The sequence below is a fragment of the Dipodomys merriami genome, unplaced genomic scaffold, assembly GCF_024711535.1.
Source record: "Dipodomys merriami isolate MVZ:Mamm:240054 unplaced genomic scaffold, mDipMer1.0.p SCAF_982, whole genome shotgun sequence".
NCBI lineage: Eukaryota > Metazoa > Chordata > Mammalia > Rodentia > Heteromyidae > Dipodomys > Dipodomys merriami.
The window spans coordinates 32088-46550 of NW_027206604.1; the positions used below are offsets into that span (position 1 = coordinate 32088).

The 14463-nt window shown below is 41.1% G+C and overlaps 1 pseudogene; it reads left to right on the plus strand.

The window, feature by feature from the left end:
• Nucleotides 1-9072: 9072 nt before the first annotated feature.
• On the plus strand, nucleotides 9073-10621 carry LOC138822092 (protein enabled homolog; annotated as a pseudogene).
• The last annotated feature ends 3842 nt before the right edge of the window (nucleotides 10622-14463 follow it).

Consider the following 14463-nt stretch of genomic DNA (forward strand, 5'->3'; position numbering starts at 1 on the left):
AAATGGAGCTTGAACTCAGGATCTAAGTGCTGTTCCTGAGCTTTATTTTTGCTCGAGTGCACTCTACCACTTGAGCCAAATCTTCACTTCTGGATTTTCTTGTGGAGTTTATTGGAGATAAAAGAATCACAGAGATGTTTTATCATCATTAGATTCAAATCATTATCTTCAGATCTCAGCCTCTGGGATTACAGACATGAGCCAAGGTACCTGGCTTATGAATTGTCGTTCTTTTTTTAACAAGTTGGTGCCAGTTGCTCATGCCTGTAATCTTAGCAACTCAGGTGGCTGAGATCTGATAATCTAGGTTTAAAGACAACCTGGTTAAGAAAGTCTGTGAGGAAGTGGCACTGTAGCTCAAGTGGTAGAGCGCTCGCCTTGAGCTGAAGAGCTGAGGGACAGCGCCCAGGGCCAGAGTTCAAGCCCCACGGCAGACAAAAAAAAAAAAAAAAAAGAAAGTCTGTGAGACTATTATCTCATTAACTGGTTAGCAAGAAACCAGAGGGGGCACTGTGATTCAAACTGGTGGAGTGATAGCCTTGAGCACAAAAGAACAGGGACTGCAACCAGGCCCTGAGTTCAAGCTCCACATAAAAAAAAAGTAAAAACGAATTTGCAATCACTTGTGATCTCAACATCCTCAATTCCTGGTTTATTTAAAGCCAATTTGCATCTCAGTTTGCATGTATTTGGGGTGGAACTAAACTTGTATAACTGTTAAAAGAAAAAAATGAGCAGCTGTGTGCAGGAGGCTCATGCCTGTAATCCTACCTTCTTAGGAGGCTGAGAAATGAGGATGGTGGTTCAAAGCCAGCCTGAGCAGAAAAGTTCCCATGAGACTCCTATTACCAATTAACCCCTAAAAAACAAGAAATGGCACTGTGGTTTAAACTGGTATGCTATACTGCTAACCTTGAGCAAAGTAGCTCTGGGACAGCACCCATGCCCTGTATTCAAGTCCCATATCTGAAGGAAAAAAAAAAAAGAGTTCAGTGCTGGGAAGGTGGCTCAGTGGTAAAGTTCTTGACTTGCATGTATGAGCCTTTGGGTTTGATTCCTCAGTACCACATGAGCAGAAAAAGCCAGAAGTGGCACTGTGGCTTAAGTGGTAGAGTGCTAGCTTTGTGCTGAAGAGCTGAGGGACAGTGCCCAAGCCAAGAGTTTAGGAGCCATGACCCACAAAAACAAACAAACAACAAAAAGAGTTCAAACATTTAAATGATGTGTACAATAGACTATACACTAAAGATGAAAGATTATACGAATGAATTAATAATTAAAATGATCAACATTGTTTTGATTTTATAAGTGGTGGATATAGCAGAAAAAGTGATAAGAAATAATTATTCATTCTAACCACTCTTGTATTGTTTTAAACTCATTTACTACTTTTAAACTAAAGGAGCACATAAGTATCATTTTATAGAAAAACAAAAGTTGTACATGTATTTTAACCTGAATTCCACATTTTAAAATTTGCTTTTTTGTAAACAATCAGTATATTTTTATATAAAATACTTGTAATCCCTTTAATACTTCACATCATTCTAGTATTTGATTATATCATAACTCCTCCCTTCTTTCTTTTCTTCATTCCATTCCTTCACATGCTTTCCTCCTTTCTATCTTAGCAATTAAACTCAGGGCTTCATGCATTTTAGGTAGGTGCTCTACAAGGTGAACCATACACCTGCGCTTTTTGCTTTAGTTACTTCTGTTTTGTTAGTCATGTGGCTTGAACTCTGGGCCAGGACACTGTACCTGCACTCTTCAGCTAAAGGCGAGTGCAATACTGTTTGAGCCACAATTCCACTTCTAGTTTTCTATTGGTTTATTGGAGGCAGGAGTCTCACAAACTTTCCTGCCTAGACTGGCTTTGAGCTGTGATCTTCAGACCTCAGCCTCCTGAGTAAATAAAAGTATAGGCATTAATCACCTGTGCCCAGCTCTGCTTTAGCCATTTTTATGGCAGGGTTTTCTGTTTATGAGCAGGACAGAATGGATCACAATCCTTCTCTTTACCCTTTGTGAGTAGATGAAATTAAAAGCACAATGAATTTGGTTCAGATATTGATTGAGATCCAATAAAGTGAATGTTTGCCTGGGCTAGCCTCAAATCCTAATAATCCTCTCTGTATCTAGCAATTCAAGTGTGAGCTACCATGCCTGTCCCAAATTTCTGGTGACTAAAACATATGAACAATGTTTTAATATTTTTAAATGTTGAGTTTGGGGAAAATGAGTGCTTTTACTTGCCTAGTTTCAAATTTCACCAAAAAACCCAAATATTAACTTTTGGTTTCCTACATCACATTAAATAAGCAGATAAACTTTAAAAAGTAATTACTATTTAATGAAAAAAAGCTAAACAATAATCATCCTTACCACTTTAACTTTGGACTTAACAACTTATCAAACATTGTTTACATCATAGTTGTTTTTTCTGGGCAGTATTTTCGATAAACGGATCATTCCACCCCCAAGGTGGATGGCCAACCAGCCTATATCCACAGGAGTGAAAGCCAGGCCATAGGCCAATACACCAAAGGAAGAAATGGTCCAGAAGTATTGTAGGTGGCAATGTCCCAACATATGGGACAGCTTAAATAGAGCGTTTTCTTAGTAAAGATACTCTATTCAGCCATACCTCTTCTTCTGCTTAATTGGAGACAAGTCTCATGGACTTTGTTGCGTGGGCTGGTCTGAAATCATGATCCTCAGATCTCAGGTTCCTAAGCAGCGAGGATAATAGGCATGAGCCACCAATATCTAGATTACTTATTCCTTTAATAAAAGTAAAATGGCTACAGCATGGTTTAACAGAGAGCTTGAATCCTTTCCTGAGTCTTAGAGATCTTCTGACTAGAAGCAGAAGAGCAAACTGACATGTGGGAAACTGAATCTACCATATGAAACCATTTTCCAAAAGAGTATCTGGCTCATCAGTTTGGCTTCTGGACTCACAAAATTAACATTCAAGTAGAGGTTATACATTGAATGCTCTGCAGCATCATAAATCACTTGCTGGTCATTAAAAATCCCTCTTTTCAATAGGAAATGCTCAAAAAATTCTGTTCATTGAATAAACATGACAACCTTAGGAGATGGGAAATACCAGTATCCAATTGTATATTGTGGTGCTTGAACTCAGGGCCTGTTCCTGATTCACTTTCTAGAACTCTACTTCTTGAACCACAGCTCCATTTCTGTTTTTGTTTTTGTTTAGTTGGTCATGGAGCTTGAACTCAGGGCCTGTGTGCTCTCCCTGATCCACTTTCTAGCACTCTACCACTTGAGCCACAGCTCCATTTCTGTTTTATTTTGTTGTTGTTGTTATTCTTGGTAGTCATGGGGCCTGAACTCTGGGACTGGGTTCTGTGTCTCATCTCTTCAGGTTAAGGCTAGCATTCTACCATTTGAACCATAGTGTACTTCCAGCTTTTTCTTCTTATGTGATTCTGAGGATTCCAACTGAGGGCCTCATGCATGCAAGGAAAGCACACTTCTACTGAGCCACCTTCTCAGCCCACTTATGGTTTTTGAAGGATTAATTGGAACTAAGAATCTCATATGGCCTTTTCTGCCTGGGCTGGCTTTGAAACACAATGCTTCCATCTCAGCTTCCTGAGTAAGATTGTAGGCATGAGCCACCTGTTCTTGGCTCCATTCACATTTGTATACAAGTGAATAAAGCTCAGTGATATAGTGTTTTCCTCTTTAACCAAAAGCAGGTAAGAAACCAGAATTTTATTTGAAATTCAGTTGAATCTGAGTCTCTATTCTTAACAACCAGCCTGTAATTTATTTGATCTTTGCACAAGATTGTTAGTAGATATAGAACACATGTCATGATTTTTCTATTTCAAATGGCCCATGACAGATAGTTGGGCATGGTGGTGTAAGCCTGTAATTCCATCACTTGGGAGGCTGAGGCAAAAAACACATTAAGTTCAAGGCTGTCTTGGCTATGTAGTGAGATGCCATCTCAGAAGGGCAGAAAGGAAATGGCTCCTGACTATATAAGCCTTAGCAATTACTTTCCCATCTTCTGTGTCAACAAAGAATATTCTGAGACTCTCCAAGGCCAAACAGAAAGCATGGCCAAAAAGACTTTCCCAAAATACCTGGATACCAGCTGTGTCGACTCATTCTTGGGCCAATACAGTGTCATCCAAAGGCATTTTTGAACAGTTGGATCTATGACCCCTTCCCCTTCTCTTCAGAAAGCACTTAAGACATTGGCAACTGTAATATTAAGTGACTAGCAAGTGTCACATAGTACCTAAAGACACTAATGGTTCATGGTACACATTCTGTGAATTACAACTTATTAAGTTTGCTGCCAAAGCTTCAGCAGGTGCAGTACCAGTTGGGAGAGGACAGTAGGGTCCATAGCTTGAGCCCTATGACCTACTGAGTGCACCACTGAACCCAGCAGCCCTTCACAAAAGGCCAGGAGAAAAGGCTGGATTGACATAGAAGCATACCTTCCTTCTCAGGGGGCCACCATGGTTCGTGAGGCTCCTTTGGTGTGGCATGCTACCGTCACCTCACTTCTGCTTCCTGGCAGGATAAGTCTGACCACATGCCTGTGTCACTTCACTCCCACTTCCTGTCTGGGTGGGTAAGGCCATTTGACAGCACCACCTCACTCCTGCTTCTGGTCTGGGAGAGTGGGGGCTGTGGGCTTTCACCACAACACTCCTGCTTCTGGTCTGGCTGGGTAGTTGCCATTGTCTGTGTCACCTTACTCCTATGTCCACTCTGGATGAGTGGGGGCTGCATGCCTGTGTCACCTCACTCCTCCTTTCAGTGTGAGTGAGTGGGGGCCTCATGCTTGTGCTACCTCACTCCTGCTTTCCGTCTGGGTGGGTCCAGATTGGCTCTGAGCTTGTTAATCCCTGTAGATGCTGTTTACCAGCATGGATTGCAGCCCAGGCAAAGCATGACATTAAGGGATTAGAATGGCACTTTCTTAGGTTTGAGAACTCTGTTATAAAATTGTGTGTGTGTGTGTGTGTGTGTGTGTGTGTGTGTGTGTGTGTGTGTGTGTGTATGTGTGTGTATGCACATCATGTGTGTACCCGTGTTCACTGATCTTGGGGTTTGAACTCAGTGCCTGAGGTCTATCCCTGAGGTATTTGTTCAACATAGAGCTCTACTGATTGAGGCACAGCTCAGCATACAGCTTTTTTGTGGTTAATTGGGATGAAAAGTCTCCCAGATTTTGCTGTCTGGGCTGGCTTTGAACGACTATCCTCAGATATCAGACTGTTCCATAGATAGGATGTATAGGTGAGAGCTACTGGAAACTCTCTCTTTGCTCAATTGCTTTCCAGAGAGAAATGTGCATGGCAAGCATTCCGGAGGAAAAAGAATTGAATTCTTCCAATGAACAGTGGTGAAAATACTCAGGTTCTAGCCCAGTGTTGGTGAATCAAGCCTGTAATTCTATCAATTCAAGAAGCTGAAATCTGAGAAATGCCATTAGAAAGTGTGTGGAGGACTGAGTCCTTAAGACTCTTTATCTATAATGAACCATCACAAAACCGGAAGTTGAACTGTAGCTCCAAGTTGTAGAGAGCCAACCTTCAGTGAAAAAGCTCAAGGAAAGCACTCAGGTTGTGAGATCAAGCCCAGTGACCACAAAAAAAATGAGAAATATACCTGGGTATTCAGTATAAGTTTACCATTTTAAATATCACTTTCCCATTATATTTAGCTCTGTCATAGATGCATGAATCATAGGGGAATAAGAAGCTTGGCTAAAAAATATAAGCAGCATTGTGCGGGGGTGGGGGGCAATGCGTGCGTACATGCACATTTGGCAGTCCTGAGGCTTGACCCTAGGGTCTTCATCTCTTGCTTGGCTTTTTATACATCAAGGCTGGTATTCTGCCACTTGATCTACAGCTCTATTCCAAGATTTGTTTTTATTGTTAATTGGAGATTACAGTAGTACATACTTTCCTGCCTGTGGTGGCTTATTCTAAAACATGACTATTTTGAATCCTGCTGTAAAAAATGTGTGTGCACACAGCTCTACTATAACGCTGACTTAAATTTCTTCAGGTGTATATGTAGGATTTCCTGGGTGGAATTTCCACACTGATTTCTGTTGTGGATACATTGATTCATTTAATTGTCAACACTGTGTAGAGTGTCTTTCCCCACCTCTTTGCCAGTATTTGTGTTTTCTTTGATAATAGGCATTCTCATTAGGCAGAGATGGAACTTGAACATAGATTTGATTTGTGTTTCCTTGATTGCTAAAGACATTGAATATTTTTCGTGTATTCCGTAGACATCTATATTTGATTTGGGACCTATCTAGTCAATTCACTTACCTATTTATTGATAAGATTATTTGTTCTTTTCCCTTAATGTTCTTTGTGTGTTTCATATTTTGAGTCTATACATTCTAGACGTTAAGATTCCTTCTGTTACTTGAAAGGCAGGAGTTTAGGTTTATTTCACTTATTCTTAACAAAAGACACCTTGTAAGCTTCAAGTTATTTAATCTATGATTGATTTAAAAATGAGCTTACAGAATTAACTCTGAGTGACTGCCAACAAGTACAAGTTTTGAACTCAGACTTCAGTGTCCTCAAAGAGAGATATATTTTAGTATTTTAAATAAAAAGAGACGTATATTAGTATTTTAAATCAATAAAAGTTAATCAGCTACATTTTCTCAAAATATGTAATTCTAAATGTTTCACTATTCTTCAAGGTAAAACTATTGCAAATTTTAGCACAAGTTAACAATTTTACATTCTATTTATTTCCGTGGCAATCATTCAAGCTAGCCAAATTGAAAAAAATACTATTTTGACCATTTGCTGGTGGTTAACATCTGCAATCCTACTACTGAGGAAGCTGAGATCTGAGGATTGCAGTTCAAAGACAGTCTGGTCAGGAAACTCTGTGAGACCTACTTCCAGAAAACCACCAGAAAACCAGAAGTGGTGCTGTGGTTCAAGTGGTAGAGCACTCTCCTTGAGCTGAATAGCTGAGGGACTGCCCCCAGACCAAAAGGTCAAGGCCAACAACCAACCAAAACAAACAAAGCAAGAAGAAAAAAAGAAAAAAAACCAACTTTATGAAGAGGAAGAATCTCCAAGTTTTTATTCAAAGTTTTAATGCTTGTGGCAACTGTTTTCATTGGGTAAAAAGTGGACAGCTTATATATGTAATTGTGATAAATTTGCTACTATGTGGTTGGTTTTCTCCTATTTATAGTTTTATTCATCTAACATTATTGAAGATGAAAAATCCATGAAGGGCAAGACATATTATTTGGCAAAACTGGTCAGTTAAAATGACTAGTACATTCTAGTACTTTGGCAAAGAAGCTGTCATTTTTATTCCCTCCCTAGCATTTGAACAATGAAAAAAAAAAGTCTTGACTTTTCCAAAAAGTGAGTAAGACGGTTCATATTGAAATAGTTAGAAGATAGTGAAAAGAAAGTTTAGGGTGCATGATATGTTTAATTTTTAACCTTTCTCACAAAAAACTTCCAAGAAACTTAACACACATTGGTTATAGATATTTATATTAAAGAGCCCACTGCAGGTGCCTGACACCTATAGTGTGCAACTCAGGAGGACGAGATCTGTGATTGAGATTGGAGCCAGCCTGGAAAAGCAATCATTGCATGGATGATGCCTCCTACTATTATATCATGTCTTGTTCTCCAATCCTCAAAGTGAAGCTGTCTCCCCGCATGGCCATCCTTCTGATTTATTGACATTATCATTTTGATTTATGGTTTTCTCTAACAGCTTGACATGTGCATGGAGGCAGGCCATTCACATCTGTATTCACATCTGTCTCTCTAGTTGCCTACAATAATGCCTGGTCCTCAGTGCTTAGTAGTCTTGTGTGGAGATGAGCCTGTTCTGCTCATGAAATCTCAAAGTTCAATCAGGAAAGCTCATCAAACTGTGGTCTTGTGGTCAATCGTCATTTCTTCTAAATATTATTTTTTCCTCCCTCTGTATCTAAGTCCACCTAAGGGTGAGATCAGTGCCTGACATCTATCGGTTGTGATAGCAAAGGTGGCTATGACATCATAGAAGTTTATTGTGAAGCTTCAGGAAGACCTGATAACTGAGGCACCCAAATTGGTAGGTTCCCACATCTTGGAATACATTCCACATATCTGCAATCAAACCATCATTCATTCTCTGCTGGGCTCAGACTCAGCATGTTTCCCTTCTCTATTTAAAATAACGAAAAATGTCTTTTTGATATGTTATTGAATTATTGAAATGTGCCTCCAACCAAAAAAATGATTCCATTAGTGGAATGTAAATATAAGGCATGGATAAAAACAATCATAAAAACTCCTAGGGAAAAGATCAAAAGTGGCAGCTACTACAAAAGTTGTTTCTGAATCCCAGCACTGGTGTCACACACCATAATCCTAGTATAATATAAACTAATGAAACTTTTCTTTTTTTTACCAGTACAGGGGCTTGAACTCGTGGCCTGGGCTCTGAGATAATTTGATGAAGGCTAGCACTTTACTACTTGAGTCATAGCCACACTTCTAGTATATTTGGTAGTGTAGTGGAGATAAGAATTTCACAGACTTTTCTACCTATGTTGGCTTCAAACTGTGATCCTCGATGTCAGCCTCTTGAGTAGGATTACAGGCATGAACCACCAGTCCCCAGGTAAAAGTTATTTTTGTAAGATATAAAAGTTTACTTATACGGGGGAAGAGACGGGGAGGGCAACAGCGGTAGGGGAGGGCAGGGGCGAGGGAAGAGCCTGAGTGTTCCACACGCCCCGCACCAGCGCCTCCTGGCATGCCCCACTATCCTCCAACGGCTGGGACGGCTGCAGTCCTCTTGGTCCTCGCGGTCCTCAGGGGCCTGTGCAGCAGCAGCGGCAGCAGCAGGCAGCCAAAGCGGCCCACCTACCCTGCAACCCAGGCCTGGCCGGCGCGACAGCAGGTGATGGAGTAGCTGGCCACCAGTATAGCAGAGAAGCACTGAATGAGCCAACCCTGCGGTCCCAGAGGAGCCCACTCCCGTGCCGCATGCATCAGGCCTGCTGGCTCAATGAGTCAGGCAAGAGCTGCTGCATTGGCTTGTGATGATGCCAATAAAAGTGGATGCCAGCTGTGGTTCAGCAGAGTTCATATCCATCATCATACAGGCAACAACACATTCAGAGTGCTGGGCAGGAAGATCCAGGATCATCAATTGGTGATCAACTGTGCCATCCCCAAAGGATTAAAGTATAATCAAGCAACACAGACCTTCCACCAGTGGTGAGATGCCAAGCAGATGTACAGTCTTAACTATGGCAGCAAAGAGGATGCTAATGTCTTCGCAAGTGCTATGTGCATCATAGGCATCTAAGGCATGCATTGCCTTAGAAGTGCTGAATTCACAGGAGGCAGGACCAACATTGCCTAGACAAAATTCACAACTGCCTGATCAAATTCAAAATGGCCCATACGAAGAAGAGTTGGACATCCAAAGAAGACAACTGCAAGAACAGAAATGTCAGAAGGAGCTGGAGAGGGACAAGCTGGAGAGAGAAAAAATGGAGAGGGAAAGACCAGAGAGAGAAATGTAGAGAGAGAGAGGCTGGAGAGAAGTTGGAAAGAGAGAGGTGGAGCAGCTGGAGCGGGAGCAGATGGAGCAGCTGGAGCAAGAGGAATGGGATCAAGAGAGCAGAGTGCCGAGTACTGCCACCTCTGCCTTTGTGGAGACCCCTGTAAACTCTGAGCGGGGAGAACCCTCTGCTTCTGAGCCAGGCTTTCAGGAAGCCTCTCAGTTGTCGGAGGCTCCAGCCCAGCAGGGTGTTATCTTGGGACCACCTGCATCTCCATCTCCTCCACCACTCCCACCAGGTCCAGCCCAGGCCTCTGTATTCTCTCCTCCTTAACCCCCACTGCTAGCCTCTGGCCCTCTTCCCCCACCCCCTCTTCCTAATCAAGCCCCTCTCCTGTACCACCTCCTGCCCCTCCCTTCCAGCATCCGTATTTTTTTTTCTGGGATCCTTTTCAGAAGACAATCGTCCTTTAACTGGACTTGCAGCTGCGATTGCTGGAGCCAAGCTTAGGAAATTGTCATGGGTGGAAGATGTCTCTTTGCCCGATGTTCACAGATGTGAACTCCGTGTCAGCTAAAACAGACATGGGTGGTGGAAATGGACCCGTTCTCTTGGCAGGTAGCAGCTTAATGGAGGAAATGAGTCCCCTGATGGCCAGAAGGAGAATGGCCGAAAAGGGATCAATAATAGAAGCAAAAAATGAAGAATCAGAACCTGTAACTTCTAAGGTCTCATCAACAAGTACACCTGAACCAACCAGGAAACCTTGGGAAAGAACAAATACAATGAATGGCAGCAAGTCACCCGTCATCTCCAGATGAGATTCTCCAAGGAAAAATCAGATTGTTTTTGACTACAGGTCCTATGAGCCATTATAAGTCCACACCCTTGTCCCAGCCCAGTGCCGACGGGGTCCAGACAGAAAGCCTTGACTGTGACAGACTGAAGCAGGATATTTTAGATGAGATCAGAAAAGAACTAACCAAGCTGAAAGAGGAGTTCGTTGATGCAATCAGGCAGGAGTTGAGCAAGTCAAATACTGCATAGAGAAGCAAACTAAGCAGAGATAAGACTTGGATATGGAGAAAAACAAAAATTCCCACAAACAACTGTCAACATCAACCCTACAGTTACAAGCTATAAGAAGAAAATGGAAAAGGAGTCAAGGGAAAATCCCCATCCTCTGAAACCTTCTTAAGTTGTGACTCTGGCGATCATCTGTTATCATCTCCATTTCCTGCTGCTTTGACCTTTACTGCAGGATGAAAAGAGAGTTATGTATGAGTTTCCATAACATTTATGCAGAAAATATAAACCCATCAGGCAAGATCGCCATGCATTGAGATATTTTCATGTTGAAATAAAACCACACATTTCCCACAACCTACTGCTAAAATAAAGAGTAGAAAGGCTCATGAAGTTCTCCTCCCCCTTCCAAATCCTCCCCTCTTTGAGTGCTGAGGAACTGAGCAAGCTCTGCTTTTGTATTGCATGTGTCTCTCTCAGGTTTGTCTTCCTATCATATTTGGTATTCCATGACTAATTGAGATCAGCGCTATGTAGGTTTAGATCTTAAGATGAGGAACAAATAGAATTGTACATGTTTTCAAAGGATGACATTTACAAGAAAGTGTCTGTAGATGACCAGGTCCGTCATGAGGGATTGTAGAGTGATAGGAAGTCCAAGTTAGCCTTTAGTGGTTAATTATAGAAGAGAGCATTAAGGACTTTCTTCAATTTTCAGCCTCCTGAATCTGGCATAGCTCTTCTCTCCAATTAACTTCCCCACAAATGCCAAATGTTATGGTTAGTCCCATGTATGCACTGAGAGAGCATCTGAAATTCAATTTCTACTCCCAGGACAAGCAAAAATAAAAAAAATAATAAAAATAAAAGGAGGTGGAAGCAAGCACATATTAAAGTTTTAAAATGACCCAAATGTTGCTGGTCATGTGTGTAATCCTTACTACACAAGAGGCTGACATCTGAGGATTGCAGTGTCAAGTCAGCCAGGGCAGGAACCTGCTTTTGACTCTTATCTCCAGTTACACAGCACAAAACCTTGAGCTGTGGCAGAGATGTTAAAAACACCAGTATTGATTGTGAAAGCTAAGATATAGGGCCCAGAGTCAGAGGTGAAGCCGCAGGACCAATAACATTTTAAACGGAGAGAGGATGAAGAGAGGATGAAATCTGAGGAGCATGGGTCAAAGTTAGCCCATACAAGAAAGTCCATAAGGCTTTCTCTCTGTGTGCATCTGTGTGCTATCCTATGGCTTGAGAATGTTTTGTTCAAGGATAGAGCTCCACCACTCCCAACTTTTCATTGATAAATTGGAGCTAAAAGTCCCATGGACTTTCCTGCCCTGGGTGGCTTTGAACCATGATCCTCAGATTTCAGGCAACTGATTCATGCGGGGCTTTTCATAAGGCTCATCTCCTATTAGCTACCAAGAATTAAAAAAAGAGTTGATCTGTGACTTAAATGGCAAACTAGGCAATCACTTTTTAATCACTTTTTAGGACAGCACCTGGGGCCTTAGTTCAAGCACCAAGACAAAACAAGTATATCTACAAGCTTTCCTTTGGCTCATTTAGTAAGCCACTAGTCTTGAAGGAAAAGTTCTGGCATTGTATCCAGTCTCTGATTTGTAGCCCCAGGACTAGCACATATACAATAAAAAATTTTTAAAAAATGAAAAAAATTTTTAAGTGGAAAAAAGAACATATTAACATTTTAAAATGGGCAATGGTTATGTGTTTCATGTGTATAATTGGAGCACCTCAGGAATCTGAAATCTGAGGATCAGTTTGTAGCCAGACTACACAGAAAAGTACATTAGAATCTTATGTCCATAAGCCAGAAAAAAGCTAAAAGCTGAGCTGTGGAAGTTGTAAAACATCATCCTTGAGCCAAAAAGCTAAGAAACACAAGGACACTGGTGGTTCTGTCTTGTATTCCTAGCTACTCAGGAGGCTGAGGTATGAAAATCACGGTTCAAAGCCTTCCTGGGAAGGAAAGTTCATGAGACTCTTATGTCCAATTAACCACCAGAAAACCCTAAGTGACACTGTGGGTGAATAACTCGAGCATTCACCTTAAGCTGAAGAGCTCAAAGACAGCACTCAGGCCTAGAGTTCAAACCCTACCCTCCGTAAAAATAGTTAAGAAACAGCAATGAGGCCCAGAGATTAGGTCTATTGACCGCAATAAAAAAACATTGAAGTTGAAGGGAAGAGCTGGATAAAAATAGTAAAATAAGACAGAGGATGGTTGCTTATGCCTGTAAATCCTAGCTACCCAGGATGCTGAAATCTAAGGGCTGCAGTTCAAAGCCAGACCTACCAAAAACGTCCATGAGACTTGTGCATGTAATTACCAGTACGAAGAATTGAACTTGCCCTGTTTTACTCAAGGCTAAAGTCCTACCACTCCAGCTTCTTGGTGATTAATTGGAGTTAAGAATCTCAGACTCCGGCTGGGAAGTTGGCTCAGTGGTTGAGTGCTTGCCTTGCATGCATGAGACCCTGGATTTGTTTCCTCAGAACCACATATAAAAAAAAAGCCGGAAATGGTGCTGCAGCTCAATTGATAGAGCGCTAACCTTAAGCTGGAATGCTGAGGGACAGCGCCTAGGCCTAGAGTTCAGGCCCCACAACCAATGGAAAATAAAAGAACCTCAGACTTTGCTGCTCAGACTGGCTTCAAACCAAGAGCCTCAGATTTCAACTTCCTTAGTCATGCTGGGCTTTGCCTGAGACTTTTCAAAAAGGAAGAAGCTGGAAGTTGCGCTGTGACTCAGTTGGCAGAACTGAGCAAAATCTCTGAGGCAGTGGCCATTCTCTAGATTGAGAAAAAAAACCATAAAATCTTTCAAAAGTAAAAACACAATGTAGTACAAAAAATGTTAATATAATGCAAAGGAAAACTATGTTTCTTTTAAATGCAGCAAACAAGAACACACTACAAAATTTCAAAATAACATACTGAAAGTAAGGGGAAAGGAAAATTTTTAAAATTCATGCAAATATTAAATCTAAACTGACATGACCAAAATCTAATGTGATCAGAAACTTATCTCTTACTTTTCTCTCACTTGTAATTACTTACAAGCAATTGTCCCTCCAATTTCAGCACTAGTATGGTGATTTGGAAATGATCTTTCTATGCAGCCTTGTCTGAATAGGGATCTTCCTTCTTTAGCCTCGAGTTAAACTACAGCCACTGCCCTCATTTTAATTCACAAATCCTTTAAAATTCAAACTCAATATTCAAATGATGGATCATATGTAAATGTACGAATAAACATCAGAGATCCACCAGAGATCCTCTGAGGAATACAATCATAACAGTAGAAGAGCACCGACCATTCAAGGCAGGTAACAGAAGGAAGATTTAGCATTTCTTTTTTTGGATGTGCAGGGGGTTGAAAACAGGGCCTTATGATTGCTAGGAAGGAATACAATTCAGTGATATTAATTATATCTACACTACTTTGTAACCATTACCTCTGTTCGCGAACTTTCTTTTCAATACTGATGGAATCCACACAATCATTGAGTATTAATCACCCCCAATGACCTGCCCCAGAAACTTTTAATCTTCCATTTTTCTCTTATGAAATGGTTTAGTCAATATATTTCACATAATAGATTATTTTTGTGTCCTTCCATGACAGATATATATTAATTACAGCCTTTTGTGGATGAGTCATCATTTATGCATACCTCACGTTTTATAAACCTATTCATCTGATAGACACTCCAGGTGTTTACAACTCCTGACTATTGTAAACATTGCTGATGTTTTCGTTGGCATGTGAGCTATTGGTTTTGTTTTCAGTTCTTTTGGGTATACAATGAGCAACGGAATTGCTGGGACATGTGGT